Source organism: Ranitomeya imitator, chromosome 8 (genome assembly GCF_032444005.1).
Source record: "Ranitomeya imitator isolate aRanImi1 chromosome 8, aRanImi1.pri, whole genome shotgun sequence".
Lineage (NCBI taxonomy): Eukaryota > Metazoa > Chordata > Amphibia > Anura > Dendrobatidae > Ranitomeya > Ranitomeya imitator.
The window spans coordinates 102,161,096-102,179,432 of NC_091289.1; the positions used below are offsets into that span (position 1 = coordinate 102,161,096).

General features: G+C 42.4%; 1 long non-coding RNA gene across 2 annotated transcripts; it reads left to right on the forward strand.

The window, feature by feature from the left end:
• The first annotated feature begins 977 nt into the window (after positions 1-977).
• Positions 978-10,519, forward strand: LOC138647887 (uncharacterized). Of its 2 annotated transcripts, none has more exons than XR_011315062.1 (3): positions 978-1,182; positions 1,312-3,988; positions 7,170-10,519. It is a non-coding gene; the product is annotated as an uncharacterized lncRNA (long non-coding RNA). The 2 variants fall into 2 exon arrangements; XR_011315063.1 differs by having other exon boundaries at positions 9,086-10,519.
• The last annotated feature ends 7,818 nt before the right edge of the window (positions 10,520-18,337 follow it).

The following is an 18,337-nucleotide window of genomic DNA, read 5'->3' on the forward strand; positions in this document are numbered from 1 at the left end:
TATAATGGAGTTGAAACGTGTTGGGAGAAGATATATTTTGGGTTTACATGTTGGATGGTGGGTGTCCATAGTAAGGCTCACTCGGGGCCTGTCCTTGTCAGGACAGGAGTTCTACAAGGGTGTTACAGGGAAGATAGAGGAAACATCCCCACCCCCACCCTATGCCCTTGACTTTGTGACCGCCACCCTCAACTATTTGAGTTTGAGAGGCAATTTACTATTACGTCTGTCCAGATTGGTAAGACTGATCCAATTTTTTTTATCTTGAGCACTGGTTCACCTGAACACGTTTTCTTTGGTCTATGTTTGTGTTTTGGTTGGGATCCAATATTTTAACTTGTCTATATTAAAGGTTAAGTTTTATATAGTGGGATATCCTCCATAGCTATTTTTGTATTGTCCCATTCTGTATGGAGCAATATATGAGACTCAGTTTACTGTATGGGGCCGATCATATACTGTATGGAGCATTATATGAGGCCCATTATATATGGAGCAATGGATGGGGTCCATCATATTCTGTATGGAGAATTATATGTGGTTCACTATACTGTATGGAGCATTATATGGGGTCAATTCTGTATGGAGCAATATATGCGGCTCATTCTGTATGGAGCACTCTGTGGTGCCCATTATACTGTATGGAGCATTATATGAGACTCATTATTCTGTATGGAGCATAAGATTGGGCTCATTCTGTTCGGAGCAATATATTGGGCTCATTATTCTGTATAGAGGACTATGTGGTGCCAATTATACTGTATGGAACACTATATGGGGCCATTATACTGTATGGGGCAATATATGGGGCTCATTATTCTGTTTGGAGCATTATATGGGGCTCATTATTCTGTATAGAGGACTATACTGTCCGGTTTCTGAGCTAATGTAGAATGTACAATAGATATCACTCATGTAATGTAAGAAGTGAGTAAAATCTTTGGCATTGTACAATACCTATATTTCTCTGCTGAATCCGTGCATTATGAATTGTGGTATGTGTTAAAGGGACCCACCGGGACTCTTTCGCCCAGGGCCCATGAAAACCTGGAGCTGCCCTGATCGCTTCAACAACGACCTTTGTCAAGAGAGCCGGGTTCCTAGTGGTTCTGGAGCAAGGATCTGCAAATACAAGTATCACCGCATCCTTGCATTTTTGAGACCGGTCCTTGCCCAGAGAACGTAAGTATTTTTTGTGCTGTAATGGATTGTGTTGGATTGCCTAATCTGTATTTTTCTATTCCACAGGAGTTGGCGCTTTACTATTGTAAATGTTTGGTAGTAATATGTTTTTTTCTTCTTTTTTCGCAGCACATCGAGCAGCACTCTTGACCCTGGTTCTGGAGCGGTCCTTCATCAAACAGCCACGGACCCGTCCCAGCCATCCAGCAGCACTGCAGCAAGTGGACCTGCCACACAGATTGGAGACCAGAAAGCTGGTCCATCAGGTGTTCCCTTGTCCCAGTCCTCTGCCTCTTTTTGGGGGGGCTCTTCCGGGCAGCATCAGAGGGCCTCGGACAGGTCACTCATGCCCGAGATTTTGCACTTGAGCTCGGTCTTTCATGATGAACTCAAGGCGATGGGTGACCGACTGGAAAGTGCAATAAACAATATGAATACACGTATCCAGGAGGTCACCAAAAGCCTTGACTAAGTGAAAGCCGAACTCCAGATGCCAGCACATCATTTTTTTAATCAAATTGAACAGGGCATGTCGGAACACCTTATTCCTGATCTCCAGCTTAGTGTCATGCAGGCCTGCAATGCTGCTTACGTGCAGGCTATAATAAACATAATCCTCTAAGGAGTGTACCAAAAAGAGGATAAGAAGTGAATGAGCAATTATATTCAGTTTAAAATTAATATTTATTAATACAATTATTAAAAAAGTTTTTTTACAATAAAAAAGAGACACAAAATGGGACCTTCAAATGATAAGGGGAGAGAAGAGCCAGCAAAAAAGTAGTTAAATTATTGATGTATGTAGAAACTGTATGAATAAATTCCCCTCCAGTACGGTGAACATAAACAATACACTAGATCCACAGACCTTAGGATTACAAATGAGGGTTTAAAGTGCACGGAGAAAAAGTGTTGTTGCTAGGTTATTATTTTAACTATTAGACTATATTGTCCCATAAATAGTGCAAAATAACCAAGATATTAGCAGACATAACAAAAGCCAATGTAATACAAAATGGGATATTCCAGTACCCGGACCAGCTGGTGCTTATAAGTAAAGCTACTCAAAACTGACAAGGGAATCCCTATTTACCGTGGCATAGGCTGCTATAAGTCATATGAATAAGGGTATCGTGCCGGTAATGTTACCTGCTCAGCACCGTAGAGGAGATGAAGGCTAGTGCCAAGGGATCATACACGTGTGTAGAGACAGCTGGCTGCGCTCTCCCGACGAGCGCCGTTTCGCAAGATGCTTCTTCCGGGGGCGGGTACAGGTATGTGAGAAAGCGGGTGTTTTATATGTGAAGAGTGTGTGCTGATAGGATGAGAGGTCTGGGCAGGATGAGACCGTCGGAGCCTATACGAGCACATGAGTCGGGAAACGCCCCCTATAGCTAAGGGGACCTCCGGAATCGCGCTCTGTGGCACGCAGTGGAACGCACTGCGGTCACATTAGTGAGCGCTTCCGGAGGTCATTGGGAGCTGTAATTCCCGGCGCATGTGCATCAGGATACCGACGGAACTCACTGGGAGGGTGGGGATGCCATGGAAGGATCCAATCAGGGTGAGCGCTAAGTAAACACGCCCACCAACGCCCCAAGAGGGCGTCTAGGGCCGTATCATTGGGATTGCCGGTACGTAATGATGGAACTATTAGAGGATAAAGGAGAGGGATCAAGGACCTGAAAAAGGGGAGAAAAAACATAAGGGGTGAAGATAACGATAGGAGAAAACGGGAGCTGTGGACCCCGCGCATGCGCATAAGAATACCAGAACGGGCTCTCAGGAAAAAAGGTAGGGGCAAACAAGCGATGCAGTGAGGGGGAGGGCCCCGATGACATGAGCACACCCCAGAGGCTTAAAAAGCACATGAAAAGTGTCATGGTGACAAGTGCCGGAGGAATGAAGTGTGTAAAAAAATGACGGGAGCTAATTGTTAGCAGGGGAAGGTAGAGAGGTCTGAGGAGAGGAAATGTGAGTGATGGTAACGGGTACTTGAAAAATAAAGAATGGGGGACTAAGGCTACTTTCACACTAGCGTCGGAATCTCCCTGTCGCAATGCGTCGGGCAGAGATTCCGACACTAGTGTTTGACGCACTGCACAACGGGTGCAGCGGATGCATTTCTCCGGCGCATCCGCTGCCCCATTGGGAGGTGGGGGCGGAGTTCTGGCCGCGCATGCGCGGTCGGAAAAAGCGGTCCTTCAGGAGCAAAAAACGTTACATGTAACGTTTTTTGCTCCCGGCGGTCCGCCACAACACGGCGCAACCGTCGCACGACGGTTGCGACGTGTGGCAAAGCGTCGCAATGCGTCGCTAATGTTAATCTATGGGGCAAAAACGCATCCTGCAAACAACTTTGCAGGATGCGTTTTTTGCCATAAACAACGCATTGCAACGTCTGGCAAAAAACGCCAGTGTGAAAGTAGCCTAAGTGAAGGATATACGGTGCATGCAAATGCATGCACATCTATATAAGAGACATAGTAGGTGTTCGTGAGTATACACCACTAGATTAAAGGTGAAATGGGGAATTTGTAGGCAATCATATTAGACAGCCAAGGCGTAATAAACTATAAAAAAACATCAATTAGTAATTGATAAAGTGCAAAAAGTGTTATTAAGGTAAATATTTTTTGTTCTTTTTTTCTTTTTCTTTCTTCTCCTTTCTTTTTTCCGGTAGAAGGATCCATTCCTGAGGGGGATCTGTACACAAACATCCCGTGAATGGTATATCGAATGGAGCAGCCATGACATCTATGGAACCAATCCCAGGAGTATCAAGCACAGTCAAAAGCAGCACATGGTATGTAAGGGGACCTTGAATTGATAAAGGGTTAAAAGTTAGCATAAATTTAGGAGGTAATTGGGAAGGGAGATAAAAAGGGAGGTAAAAAATGACAACAATTGTATACATATAAATTACTAAAAACACGTAAAAAACCTGTTGCTAGACTACAGTTACATATAAGATATTACAAGAAGGAATTAAAGCCAAAGCTTTCGTTTAGGCCATGAGGAGTGATTGTACCTAGTCGGTATATCCACTTGCTTTCCAACTGAGCAAGGGATCTACCCAGATCTCCACCCTGTATACCGAGTTTAATTTGATCAATGGCTTTAAAGACTAGGCCCTTGGGGTTGGAGTTATGGTGGATTTTAAAGTGACGTTGTAAGGTTTTTAGGAGGGAGGTATCATCAATATTCTTGGCCTTCTCAATGTCACGAACATGTTCACGAATGCGTATTTTGAATTCCCGAGATGTTAGCCCAATATAAATTAAATCACAGGGACAGGTGGCGTGATATATTATTCCCTGAGAGGAGCAGGTAAGATGTTCTCTAATTTCAAAAGTTCTTGACCCGTCAGAATTTACAAAAGAAAATGACTTCTTGGTATTCAGACAGGCTTTACAAATACCACATGGAAAAAAGCCTGGAATATCCCATTTTGTATTACATTGGCTTTTGATATGTCTGCTAATATCTTGGTTATTTTGCACTATTTATGGGAAAATATAGTCTAATAGTTAAAATAATAACCTAGCAACATCTAGATCTAGTGTACTGTTTATGTTCACCGTATTGGAGGGGAATTTATTCATACAGGTTCTACATACATCAATAATTTAACTACTTTTTTGCTGGATCTTCTCTCCCCTTATCATTTGGAGGTCCCATTTTGTGTCTCTTTTTTTTATTGTAAAAAAACTTTTTTAATAATTGTATTAATAAATATTAATTTTAAACTGAATATAATTGCTCATTCACTTCTTATCCTCTTTTTGGTACACTCCTTAGAGGATTATGTTTATTATATGCTTCTTGAAGTGACTTTTATCCATTAACAAACTAGGACTATGATAATAAATTACGTGCAGGCTATGCAGCAGAGTCGGTATTTTCAGCAGACAGTGGCGGCATATCCACCTGTACCAACACTGTCACGCTTGACCTCAATGCCGAGCTTTGCTGCATACCACTGCACGGCTACCTCCATTCCAAGCACTGCCGGACACCACTACAGCACCACCACCCTGCCGAGTGCTGTTGGGCAGCCCACCGCCACCACCATGACAACTGCTGCTCCTGCTTGGATCTCCTCCACCATGCAGCAGCAGGACCCAGGCATGGCCTTCCACACCACCACCACCACACCGCCACCACGATGCAGCAGGAGCCTGGCATGGCCTTCTGCTCCACCACCACTACGATGCAGCAGGACCCAGGCATGGCCTTCCCACCACCATGCAGCAGCAGGACCCTGGCATGGCCTTCCGCTCCACCACCACCTCGATGCAGCAGGACCCAGGATTCGCCTTCCCCACCACCATGCAGCAGCAGGACTCTGGCATGGCCTTCCGCTCCACCACCACCTCGATGCAGCAGGACCCAGGCTTGGCCTTCCCCACCACCATGCAGCAGCAGGACTCTGGCATGGCTGTCCGCTCTACGAGCACAATGCAGCAGCCATGCCCTGACAGGCCTCACAGCTACGCACCCCCCATTTCCGTCACTCTACCCCAAGCAGGCACAGTTAAAAATGTTTTTGGTTGAAAAATAAATAATGTTTTTTGCCCCCAATAATGTTTGGTTATTTGCGTATTTAGCCGCCGGCAACACACACCGTGCGCCTAATAAAACCCTGCGCCGCACACTATATTTTTTTGCCAACTCATAGCTCCAGTAGTTAAGACTGCAGCTTTGTGTGTTTGGTATAGAGCTATGAGGTGGCAAAAAATAAATAGAACTTGTATTTTCTCTATAATCTCTTCAGTCTGATTAATCTGTGTCGCAGACTGAAGAGAAAATGGCGGTAATACAAAGCAGAACTATACACAACAGGTCATGTGTCATAAATAGTGAGTTCATGATGCACAAAACTCTGCGTCTTGAACTCATTATTTATGACACCTGACCTGGTGAGCAGAGAACTGCCTTGTATAACCTCCATTTTTTCTTCAGGGTACGTAATCTGTTTTACACAAACCGAAGAGAGGATGGAGGTCATACAAGGCATATCTATACTCACCTGGACAAGTGTCAGAAATAGTGAATTCGTGAGGCTGTTATTTGTGCATCATGAATTCATTACACTGGTCTACAAAAAAAAAATTTCTGCCATGGACTTTAAGAACAGTTTTAGACTAATTTGAGGGTGCTGAATTCATATCTGATCTTATAATTTCTCTATCGCATCCCGTTTTTGCACTATAGGCACAGTATATAGCCCATTTTCATGAATTCCATGTTAAATATAAGTAGTGTATGAAAAGTGCCAGTTTATACGGTTCACTAAGGTAAATTTAGTTTTCATTTAGTCTCCTAATACATGTGAGAATATCTTTTTCTTTGAACATGCATAACTCCCATTTGTTATGATAACACTCTTGTTTTCTGTGCTACTGGGACAGTAGAGCTACAGCAGAGCATTGGGTGAAAACTGAATGGCCTCAGCGACAAAGTTTGGCATCTAGCGATAAGAATGTCATCCATGATCCTCTAGTGCAGGGGTCCCCAACTCCAGGCCTCGAGGGCCGCCAACAGTGCAGGTTTTCAGGATTTCTTTAGTATTGCATCGGTGGTAATGTGATCATCTGCACAGGTGATGATTCCAACCCCTGTGCAATACTAAGGAAATCCTGAAAACCTGCACTGTTGGCGGCCCTCGAGGCCTGGAGTTGGGGACCACTGCTCTAGTGGATAGGAAGGACATGTTCAACTTTTCCTGGTCTTAGTGAAGAGAAGAAAAAGGCTGGAATATTTGATGGAACACTTATGAGAGACCCAAATTTTATCACATCAATGAATGAGACAGAAGAAAGAGCTTGGAATGCATTTTGTAATGTGGTGCAGAATTTTCTAGGGAATAAGAAAGCAGACAACTATGAAGAGATTGTGGAAGAGCTACTAATGAGTCTGAAATCCTGGATGTAGAATGAGTATCAAGATTCACTATTTACACAGCCATTTGGACTTTTTTCCAGAGAACCTTGGGGATGTGAGCAAGGAACAAGGGGAGCGTTTTCATCAGGACATTAAAACAATGGAAGAACAGTATCAAGGCCAGTGGGACTCACAACTGATGGCTGACTATTGCTGTAGCTTGATGGGAGACAACCCAGAAGCTGTACATCACAGGTCAACCAAGAAAAGAAAGTTCAAATAACTGCCATTTGTCATTCATCTGTGTGCCATATATATGTGTTTTTATATTTTGTAGTTTAATTCTGTAAGTATATTTGATTTGCTGTACATAGGCTTTGTAATCTTTTGTTATTCCTTGATTTAAAAATATACAAAATGTAGTACCAAAAATCATGTGTTTTTATCATGAAACATAGTAATTTTCATCAAAAATTGAAAATATCTCGAAATCCTGATGTGATAGCCAAAAACAGAGTTCATATTCGTATTCGATTATTGTATTTGCCAATAGATACTGCAGAACAGAATCAGGATGTAATGAGGTCAACTACCTTACCACTAACAACATAAGTGTTTTTTAGAGGAAATACATAGGAGACTCGGTCAAGATATCAAAACACGAATTTTATTAACAAAAAATATTAACATTTAAAACATAACTGGTACAGACCCAAACCCAACTGGACATTTTACACAATATTGTCTTGCCATGCCACATGTCCAATATCAAAATCAAAATAGGCAGCAAATTGGTCCCGCATGTGGCAACTTCAACAGTTGACCGCAGCGGGTGATGCTGGTAATCTGGCAATGGGTTTGCAACTGGTTCATCCAGTTCAATGTTGGGTCGCTCCTTAGCCATTATGTAATTGTGGAGAACTACACAGGCTTTGACCACCTCATCGACTGTCTCCATTTTTAGATTAATGGCTGTCGCAAGAATGCGCCATTTTGAGACTAGAATCCCAAAGGTCCACTCTACTGTTCTTCGGGCCCTGGTCAGTCTGTAGTTATAAATCCTTTTAGTGTGGTTTAAGTCCTGACTGGAATATGGCTTCAGTAGGTTTACACACATCAGAAAGGCCTCTTCCCCAACCGTAACAAATGGCATCGGTGGGCCTTGAGTGTTGGGGAGAGGTCGTGGCAGTGGAAAATAAAAATTTTTGCCATACGCACGTCGGCCCATATTTCAATCCACATATCCTCCGTGGGTAGGGGTATAAACTCATCCCAGAGAACATTCCACAAAGCTCGGCAGGTGACCGCAACTATTCCAGACAGAGTGGAAATTCCAAGCCGGTACTGAAAGTGGAGTGATGATAAGCTCTCTCTGGTTGCCAGAAATCTGAAATAAAATTAAAAAATAAAATTGCAATTCCAATTAAGGTGGTGTTTAGCTAAAGACATAAAGGCAAATACAAATAATACATGGCAGACCAACAATAATGATTGGCATTTGTTTAAAATTATTACGTACCTTAATGTAACCAGGAGACGTTCCTCTGCTGGAATCGCTCTACGGAGCTGGGTGTCCTGTCTCCTGATGGCTCCTGTGACATGACCAAGCAATTCCCGGAAAGAGTCTTGAGACATCCTGGTATATTCAGGCACTTTCGGGTGTTCCACGGATCAGACCCTAGGGGTCTAAAAATAAGAGGTATTGATAAGATACATGGAGGGATCAGGGGTGGCAATATGGTTAAAACACTTGCACAATGCGAGTGCAAGTGGATTGTCACCCTGGATACCCTCGCCCCCAAGGGACTAAATAAACAGTTGAGTTTCGCTCCATTTTTGTGATTTACTTCTTTCCGCCCTGCTCTGCCCTTTTATTGACAGCTTCGTCGGATGTGTTTAGCATTAGACGTATTCTTATGGCTTTTTGTCTAGTCTTACTCTCTGATTTGAGCTATCCACCATTCTTTTTAATATTATGCATTAATTGTCTTGTTTGTTTTTTTTTTTGTTTTTTTAGTATTTGTCTATAACGTCCATGGCTTCAGATATACTATAGGCTGCAGTGGACCCCTTCTGCTCATCTATATGGAACTCATAAAGAAATAAGAAGTTTTGCTGACAGTTATCTGTCGATTGTGTGCATGTCTATATGTAATATTTGCTCTATTGCACTTATCACTGTTTGTATTCTGCATATGGTTATATCTATCCGAATATATTAATTACGGTTCTTATGTCAGAGTTGGAATGGACCGTCACTGTCCTTTTATTTATTGTTCACATATCGTCCACTATACTCACTGAGCACTCCACATATGGGGATATTTATGATTCTGTGGCGATATGATTGTTTTGGTCATCGCAAAGATGGCCGCCGCCATGGTCTTTTGGAAAATGGGTGCCGGAGGTGCGCAGGCCCGGTATCGTTTATCGCATATTACATAGGGTTCGGGTTGTTACTGTCCCCTTATGTATCTATTCAGATATTGTTCACATACCGTTCATTTTATTAACTTAGCGTTCCATATATGGGGCCATTTGGGATCCTGTGGCGATCTGACTGCTCCAGTCATCGCAAAGATGGCCGCTGCCATGGTCTTCTAGAAAACGGGCGCCGGTAGTGCGCATGCCCAGAGTCGTCCATTGTATCCGCCTCTCGGCGGGGCTATCAGCTACAGCTGGGTGTGTATACTATTGGTAGTTATACGGCGGAGCTCCGCCTTCACACACACCCAGCTGTGACGGCCTTGTCTGACGGCGTGCCCTGGACGCTACTGCGCATGTGCCGTGTTTACCGGCGCCACTTCCGGTTTTAACTATAAGCACAGTGAGATGTGCTATGTATATACCCTGTTGAAAAAGCTACGCGAAGCGCGCGTCCGGGGGGCCAAGCGAGGTGGGGGTACCTTCCCTGACTACCGATGGGTAAGCATGAGCTATATGCAATTGTGTGACTTTATATACGGGGTGGCCCGATGAGTGTGCTACTAGATACAATACTATTTATTCATATGGCCACGTATAGAACTGTGTACCATGGATTCGTGCTGTTACCATAGAGATGTATTATAGCACTCCCCCTCTAACTTGGCTACCGTTACATCTTCCTTTTATAGTCTCCTGCTATATGGTTGTGCTGACAGCACACATATTTTGTACTTTGTGTACTGATACATTAATGTGATTGTTATAAATTAATAAACATTTTGAAGATTTTTATATACAACTATGTTGAAGTGGACGTTTTTGCTCCGTGTTTTTGTGGTAGTAGCATTTTGGAGTGGTCCTGGAGGTTGGGCACCCGTGGGGTGCTTGGAGAGAGCTGGTATTACCCACTCACGATTAGAAAATATACTGGTGCTTCATGATTGTAGTAGTAAATATTCCGGGAATTTGTCCGGGTTGTCATTAAGCTCGCCATATAGCGTTTGATAGGCTCCACGGCTCTCCCGGAGTTTAATAATGGGGTGTCTCCAAAAACGTCTACGCCGTGTCCTTCTCTGTCGTTCTCTATTTGTTGCTCCCAAGCAAGCGCACAGGCAAGAAACGGCTTGATGCTTAAATCCAGGTTGAAATAAAAGCTCTCCATGCGAAGATCCATCATGACACAGGATACAGTAGCAAACTGTTAAGATTTCAGCAATCCAAGGGTCTATATACAGGTCCTTCTCAAAAAATTAGCATATAGTGTTAAATTTCATTATTTACCATAATGTAATGATTACAATTAAACTTTCATATATTATAGATTCATTATCCACCAACTGAAATTTGTCAGGTCTTTTATTGTTTTAATACTGATGATTTTGGCATACAACTCCTGATAACCCAAAAAACCTGTCTCAATAAATTAGCATATTTCACCCATCCAATCAAATAAAAGTGTTTTTTAATAACAAACAAAAAAAACCAACAAATAATAATGTTCAGTTATGCACTCAATACTTGGTCGGGAATCCTTTGGCAGAAATGACTGCTTCAATGCGGCGTGGCATGGAGGCAATCAGCCTGTGACACTGCTGAGATGTTATGGAGGCCCAGGATGCTTCAATAGCGGCCTTAAGCTCATCCAGAGTGTTGGGTCTTGCGTCTCTCAACTTTCTCTTCACAATATCCAACAGATTCTCTATGGGGTTCAGGTCAGGAGAGTTGGCAGGCCAATTGAGCACAGTAATACCATGGTCAGTAAACCATTTACCAGTGGGTTTGGCACTGTGAGCAGGTGCCAGGTCGTGCTGAAAAATGAAATCTTCATCTCCATAAAGCATTTCAGCCGATGGAAGCATGAAGTGCTCCAAAATCTCCTGATAGCTAGCTGCATTGACCCTGCCCTTGATGAAACACAGTGGACCAACACCAGCAGCTGACATGGCACCCCACACCATCACTGACTGTGGGTACTTGACACTGGACTTCAGGCATTTTGGCATTTCCTTCTCCCCAGTCTTCCTCCAGACTCTGGCACCTTGATTTCCGAATGACATGCAAAATTTGCTTTCATCAGAAAAAAGTACTTGGGACCACTTAGCAACAGTCCAGTGCTGCTTCTCTGTAGCCCAGGTCAGGCGCCTCTGCCGCTGTTTATGGTTCAAAAGTGGCTTTACCTGGGGAATGTGGCACCTGTAGCCCATTTCCTGCACACGCCTGTGCACGGTGGCTCTGGATGTTTCCACACCAGACTCAGTCCATTGCTTCCTCAGGTTCCCCAAGGTCTGGAATCGGTCCTTCTCCACAATCTTCCTCAGGGTCCGGTCTCCTCTTCTCGTTGTACAGCGTTTTCTGCCACATTGTTTCCTTCCAACAGACTTACCATTGAGGTGCCTTGATACAGCACTCTGGGAACAGCCTATTTGTTGAGAAATTTCTTTCTGGGTCTTACCCTCTTGCTTGAGGGTGTCAATGATGGCCTTCTTGACATCTGTCAGGTCGCTAGTCTTACCCATGATGGGGGTTTTGAGTAATGAACCAGGCAGGGAGTTTATAAAAGCCTCAGGTATCTTTTGCATGTGTTTAGAGTTAATTAGTTGATTCAGAAGATTAGGGTAATAGGTCGTTAAGAGAACCTTTTCTTGATATGCTAATTTTTTGAGACAGGTTTTTTGGGTTATCAGGAGTTGTATGCCAAAATCATCAGTATTAAAACAATAAAAGACCTGACAAATTTCAGTTGGTGGATAATGAATCTATAATATATGAAAGTTTAATTGTAATCATTACATTATGGTAAATAATGAAATTTAACACTATATGCTAATTTTTTGAGAAGGACCTGTATAGATATCCCATAATACACGCCCACTGTAGTCCCATTGGCGGTGAATGTTTATCTAGATTGTTTTGTTAAATTTTCCACCATGCGCACAAAAAACGCAAACGCATGCAAAAGCATGAAAAAGCGTGTAAACGCTGCGTTTTTAAACAGCATGCGTTACCTTATGCGTCTAAAAAAGCGCTGCACTTGTACGCGTTTGCATGTTGTTTTTCGGGCTTTTGAGGTTGCGGATTAAACGCTGCGGACTGTAACACAAATGTGAAACTAGCCTTATGTGATCACTATAAGGCATTCATGTACAATAATATCATCAAAGAGCCAGATAAAAGGAATATGTTTACTAGAAGACCATCTTACCTGTTGTAACCCGTATGGATCAGAGCTATGTGCAGCCCCATCGTATGTTTCGCCTGGGCTTCCTCAGGGGGCTGTAAGTTACTGTGTATTGAACCGTCCATATGAAGGAGCCTGAACAGTTGATCTCAATCACATACCACAGCTGTGCGTGTGCAAGAGAATGGATGTGATGTCCCATTCAGCTGCACTTCATTCATGGTGGTAATGCGCAGTAAAGATACAAGTCAGAGAAGACTCAGATTCTGGCTTTCGTAGTGGCATGGCAGGTTACGGGGAAATACCCAGTGACGTCACCTGCAAACTTCATAATCGAGTGCCATCGGCAGTACTCAAGACATTGTGATTATCAGGCACCTGTACACATCAAACTTTATTTTAAGAAATGGGCAATATAAGAAGGCTAGAAGAGAGAGGTAATTGTATTACTTGTGATAAGTGTGCATCAAACCTAAATTCAGGTTAAATATAAAGTCTAATACAGCAACACACCTGGACATATAAGTGCCCTAGACAATATCGACATAAATAAAGTGTGAAGCATAAAGTGACAGCTGCAGTATAAATCTATGTACACAACCGAATCATGTAATATATATAATAAGTTACCTCCTCTGATGGAAAAAGAGTATATAGGATCACAGATTATATATCAGGTAGCACCAATTGAGTGGCTATTGCCCATTTTAAAAAAATAAAGTTTGGTGTTCCACGGGCCTGATCATTACTCCCCTGCTTGTGATTTTCTGCAGCAATTAGCCTAATTAGGTGACTTGTGTTTTTAATTGTGCTTTACATACAGGTCCTTCTCAAAAAATTAGCATATAGTGTTAAATTTCATTATTTACCATAATGTAATGATTACAATTAAACTTTCATATATTATAGATTCATTATCCACCAACTGAAATTTGTCAGGTCTTTTATTGTTTTAATACTGATGATTTTGGCATACAACTCCTGATAACCCAAAAAACCTGTCTCAATAAATTAGCATATCAAGAAAAGGTTCTCTAAACGACCTATTTCCCTAATCTTCTGAATCAACTAATTAACTCTAAACACATGCAAAAGATACCTGAGGCTTTTATAAACTCCCTGCCTGGTTCATTACTCAAAACCCCCATCATGGGTAAGACTAGGGACCTGACAGATGTCAAGAAGGCCATCATTGACACCCTCAAGCAAGAGGGTAAAACCCAGAAAGAAATTTCTCAACAAATAGGCTGTTCCCAGAGTGCTGTATCAAGGCACCTCAATGGTAAGTCTGTTGGAAGGAAACAATGTGGCAGAAAACGCTGTACAACGAGAAGAGGAGACCGGACCCTGAGGAAGATTGTGGACAAGGACCGATTCCAGACCTTGGGGAACCTGAGGAAGCAGTGGACTGAGTCTGGTGTGGAAACATCCAGAGCCACCGTGCACAGGCGTGTGCAGGAAATGGGCTACAGGTGCCGCATTCCCCAGGTAAAGCCACTTTTGAGCTACAGAGAAGCAGCACTGGACTGTTGCTAAGTGGTCCCAAGTACTTTTTTCTGATGAAAGCAAATTTTGCATGTCATTCGGAAATCAAGGTGCCAGAGTCTGGAGGAAGACTGGGGAGAAGGAAATGCCAAAATGCCTGAAGTCCAGTGTCAAGTACCCACAGTCAGTGATGGTGTGGGGTGCCATGTCAGCTGCTGGTGTTGGTCCACTGTTTCATCAAGGGCAGGGTCAATGCAGCTAGCTATCAGGAGATTTTGGAGCACTTCATGCTTCCATCGGCTGAAATGCTTTATGGAGATGAAGATTTCATTTTTCAGCACGACCTGGCACCTGCTCACAGTGCCAAAACCACTGGTAAATGGTTTACTGACCATGGTATTACTGTGCTCAATTGGCCTGCCAACTCTCCTGACCTGAACCCCATAGAGAATCTGTGGGATATTGTCAAGAGAAAGTTGAGAGACGCAAGACCCAACACTCTGGATGAGCTTAAGGCCGCTATTGAAGCATCCTGGGCCTCCATAACATCTCAGCAGTGTCACAGGCTGATTGCCTCCATGCCACACCGCATTGAAGCAGTCATTTCTGCCAAAGGATTCCCGACCAAGTATTGAGTGCATAACTGAACATTATTATTTGTTGGTTTTTTTGTTTGTTATTAAAAGACACTTTTATTTGATTGGATGGGTGAAATATGCTAATTTATTGAGACAGGTTTTTTGGGTTATCAGGAGTTGTATGCCAAAATCATCAGTATTAAAACAATAAAAGACCTGACAAATTTCAGTTGGTGGATAATGAATCTATAATATATGAAAGTTTAATTGTAATCATTACATTATGGTAAATAATGAAATTTAACACTATATGCTAATTTTTTGAGAAGGACCTGTAGTTACATAGTTATTACATAGTTATTAAGGTTGAAGGAAGACTATATGTCCATCTAGTTCAACCCATAGCCTAACCTAACATGCCCTAACATGTTGATCCAGAGGAAGGCAAAAAAAACCCATGTGGCAAAGAGTAAGCTCCACATTGGGGAGAAAAATTCCTTCCCGACTCCACATACGGCAATCAGACTAGTTCCCTGGATCAACGCCCTATCAAGGAATCTAGTGTATATACCCTGTAACATTATACTTTTCCAGAAAGGTATCCAGTCCCCTCTTAAATTTAAGTAATGAATCACTCATTACAACATCATACGGCAGAGAGTTCCATAGTCTCACTGCTCTTACAGTAAAGAATCCGCGTCTGTTATTATGCTTAAACCTTTTTTCCTCCAACCGCAGAGGATGCCCCCTTGTCCCTGTTTCAGGTCTATGATTAAAAAGATCATCAGAAAGGTCTTTGTACTGTCCCCTCATATATTTATACATTAAAATAAGATCACCCCTTAGTCTTCGCTTTTCCAAACTAAATAGCCCCAAGTGTAATAACCTATCTTGGTATTGCAGACCCCCCAGTCCTCTAATAACCTTGGTCGCTCTTCTCTGCACCCGCTCCAGTTCAGCTATGTCTTTCTTAAACACCGGAGACCAGAACTGTGCACAGTATTCTAAGTGTGGTCGAACTAGTGACTTGTATAGAGGTAAAATTTAGTGCATTTTTATTTTTGTTTTCTTTGTTTTTCAGTTGAGGTTTTTTTTCACTGTTTGATATTTGATGATAAAACTGCTTATTTTTTAGAAATATCCTGGTACTTTGATGAAACTTTATTGATAAAGTTATGTGCAGATAAAACTTTTTATTGAGTTTCTGCTTTGGGAACACAATAAAAATGCATATGTGTTTTTATTATCTGCAAATATTCCATCATCTCTTTCAAGTGTATGGACGAAAAAACGCAAATAAAATGCAAATTTTTTGCAGTTTTCAAAATCGCACCACATGTCAGTTTCCGCAGAGTAAAAAAAAAATGAACAAGTCATAATTGGCATGAGATTTATACACGGTAAATCCTATACACTTTGCTGGAGCTGTAATCCGCTGCATTTTTATGATCATGAAATTATGCAGCAGTAAAAAAAACACTCATTATGGAAAATTAGACTTAAAGTAAGGGTACCGTCACACAGTGGCACTTTGGTCGCTAGGACGGCACGATCCGTGACGTTCCAGCGATATTCTTACGATCTCGCTGTGTCTGACACGCTACTGCGATCAGGGACCCCGCTGAGAATCGTACGTCGTAGCAGATCGTTTGAAACTTTATTTCGTCGCTGGATCTCCCGCTGACATCGCTGAATCGGCGTGTGTGACGCCGATTCAGTGATGTCTTCACTGGTAACCAGGGTAAACATCGGGTTACTAAGCGCAGGGCCGCGCTTAGTAACCCGATATTTACCCTAGTTACCAGTGCAAATGTAAAAAAAAAAAAAAACACTACATACTTACATTCCCGGTGTCTGGTCATGTCCCTCGCCTTCAGCTTCCCGCACTGACTGGTGAGCGCCGGCCAGCCGTAAAGTACAGCGGTGACGTCACCGCTCTGCTTTCCGGCTGTCCGGCGCTCACTGTCAGTGCAGAGAAGCACAGCGCCAAGGGACGCGACAGGAATGTAAGTATGTAGTTTTTTTTTTTTTTACGTTTACGCTGGTAACCAGGGTAAACATCGGGTTACTAAGCGCGTCCCTGCGCTTAGTAACCCGATGTTTACCCTGGTTATCGGGGACTTCGGGATCGTTGGTCGCTGGAGAGCGGTCTGTGTGACAGCTCTCCAGCGACCAAACAGCGACGCTGCAGCGATCGACATCATTTGTCGTATCGCTGCAGCGTCGTTTTAGTGTGACGGTACCCTAAGAACCAGCCATATTGGTAAGTGGCAGCTGTTTGTTAACCCCTTTAACCCTTTAACACCCATGGGTGGTTTGCACGTTAATGACCGGGCCAAATTTTACAATTCTGACCACTGTCCCTTTATGAGGTAATAACTCTGGAATGCTTCTATGGATCCCTGTGATTCTGACAGTGTTTTCTCGTGAGATATTTTACTTCATGTTAGTGGTAAAATTTATTTTATATGATTTGTGTTTATTTGTGAGAAAAATGGAAATTTGTCGAAAATTTGGAAAATGTTGCAATTTCCCAACTTTGAATTTTCATGCCCTTAAATCACAGAGATATGTCACACAAAATACTTAATAAGTAACAATTCCCACATATCTACTTTACATCAGCACAATTTTGGAACCCAAATTTTTTTTGTTAGAAAGTTCTGAGTTAAAATATTATCAGTGATTTCTCATTTTTACAACACCGTTTGTTTTTAGGGACCACATCACATTTGAAGTCACTTTGAGGGGTCTATAAGATAGAAAATACCCAAAAGTAACACCATTCTAAAAACTGCACCCCTCAAGGTGCTCAAAACCACATTCAAGAAGTTTATTAACCCTTCAGGTGCTTCACAGGAATTTTTGGAATGTTTAAAAAAATGAACATTTTACTTTTTTTCACAAAAAATGTAATTCAGATCTAATTTTTTTTATTTTACCAAGGGTAACTGGAGAAATTGGACCCCAAAAGTTATTGTCCAATTCATCCTGAGTATTCTGATACCCCATATGTGGGGGTAAACCACTATTTGGAAGCATTGGCAGAGCTCGGAAGGGACGTTTGACTTTTTCAAACTAAAATTGGCTGGAATTGAGATTGGACACCATGTCACTTATGGAGAGCCCCGAATGTGCCTAAACAGTGGAACCCACCACCAGTGACACCATTTTCAAAACTAGACCCCCGAAGAAACTTATTTAGATGTGTGGTGAGCACTTTGAATCGCCAAGTGCTTCACAGAAGTTTATAACGTAGAGCCGTAAAGATTAAAAATCATATTTTTTTCACAAAAATGATTTTTTACCTCTCAATATTTTATTTTCACAAGGGTAACAGGAGAAATTGTACCGCAAACGTTGTCCAATTTGTCCCGAGTACGCCAATACCCTATATGTGGGGGTAAATCACTGGGCGCACAGAAGAGCTCTGAAGGGAAGGAGCACCTTTTGACATTTTCAACGCAGAATTTGCTGGAATTGAGATTGGACACCATGTCCTAAATAGTGGAACCGCCCAATTCTAACCCTAATCCCAACCCTAACCCTAATCCAAACCCTAACCCTAACTTTAGCTACAACCCTAACTTTAGCCCCAACC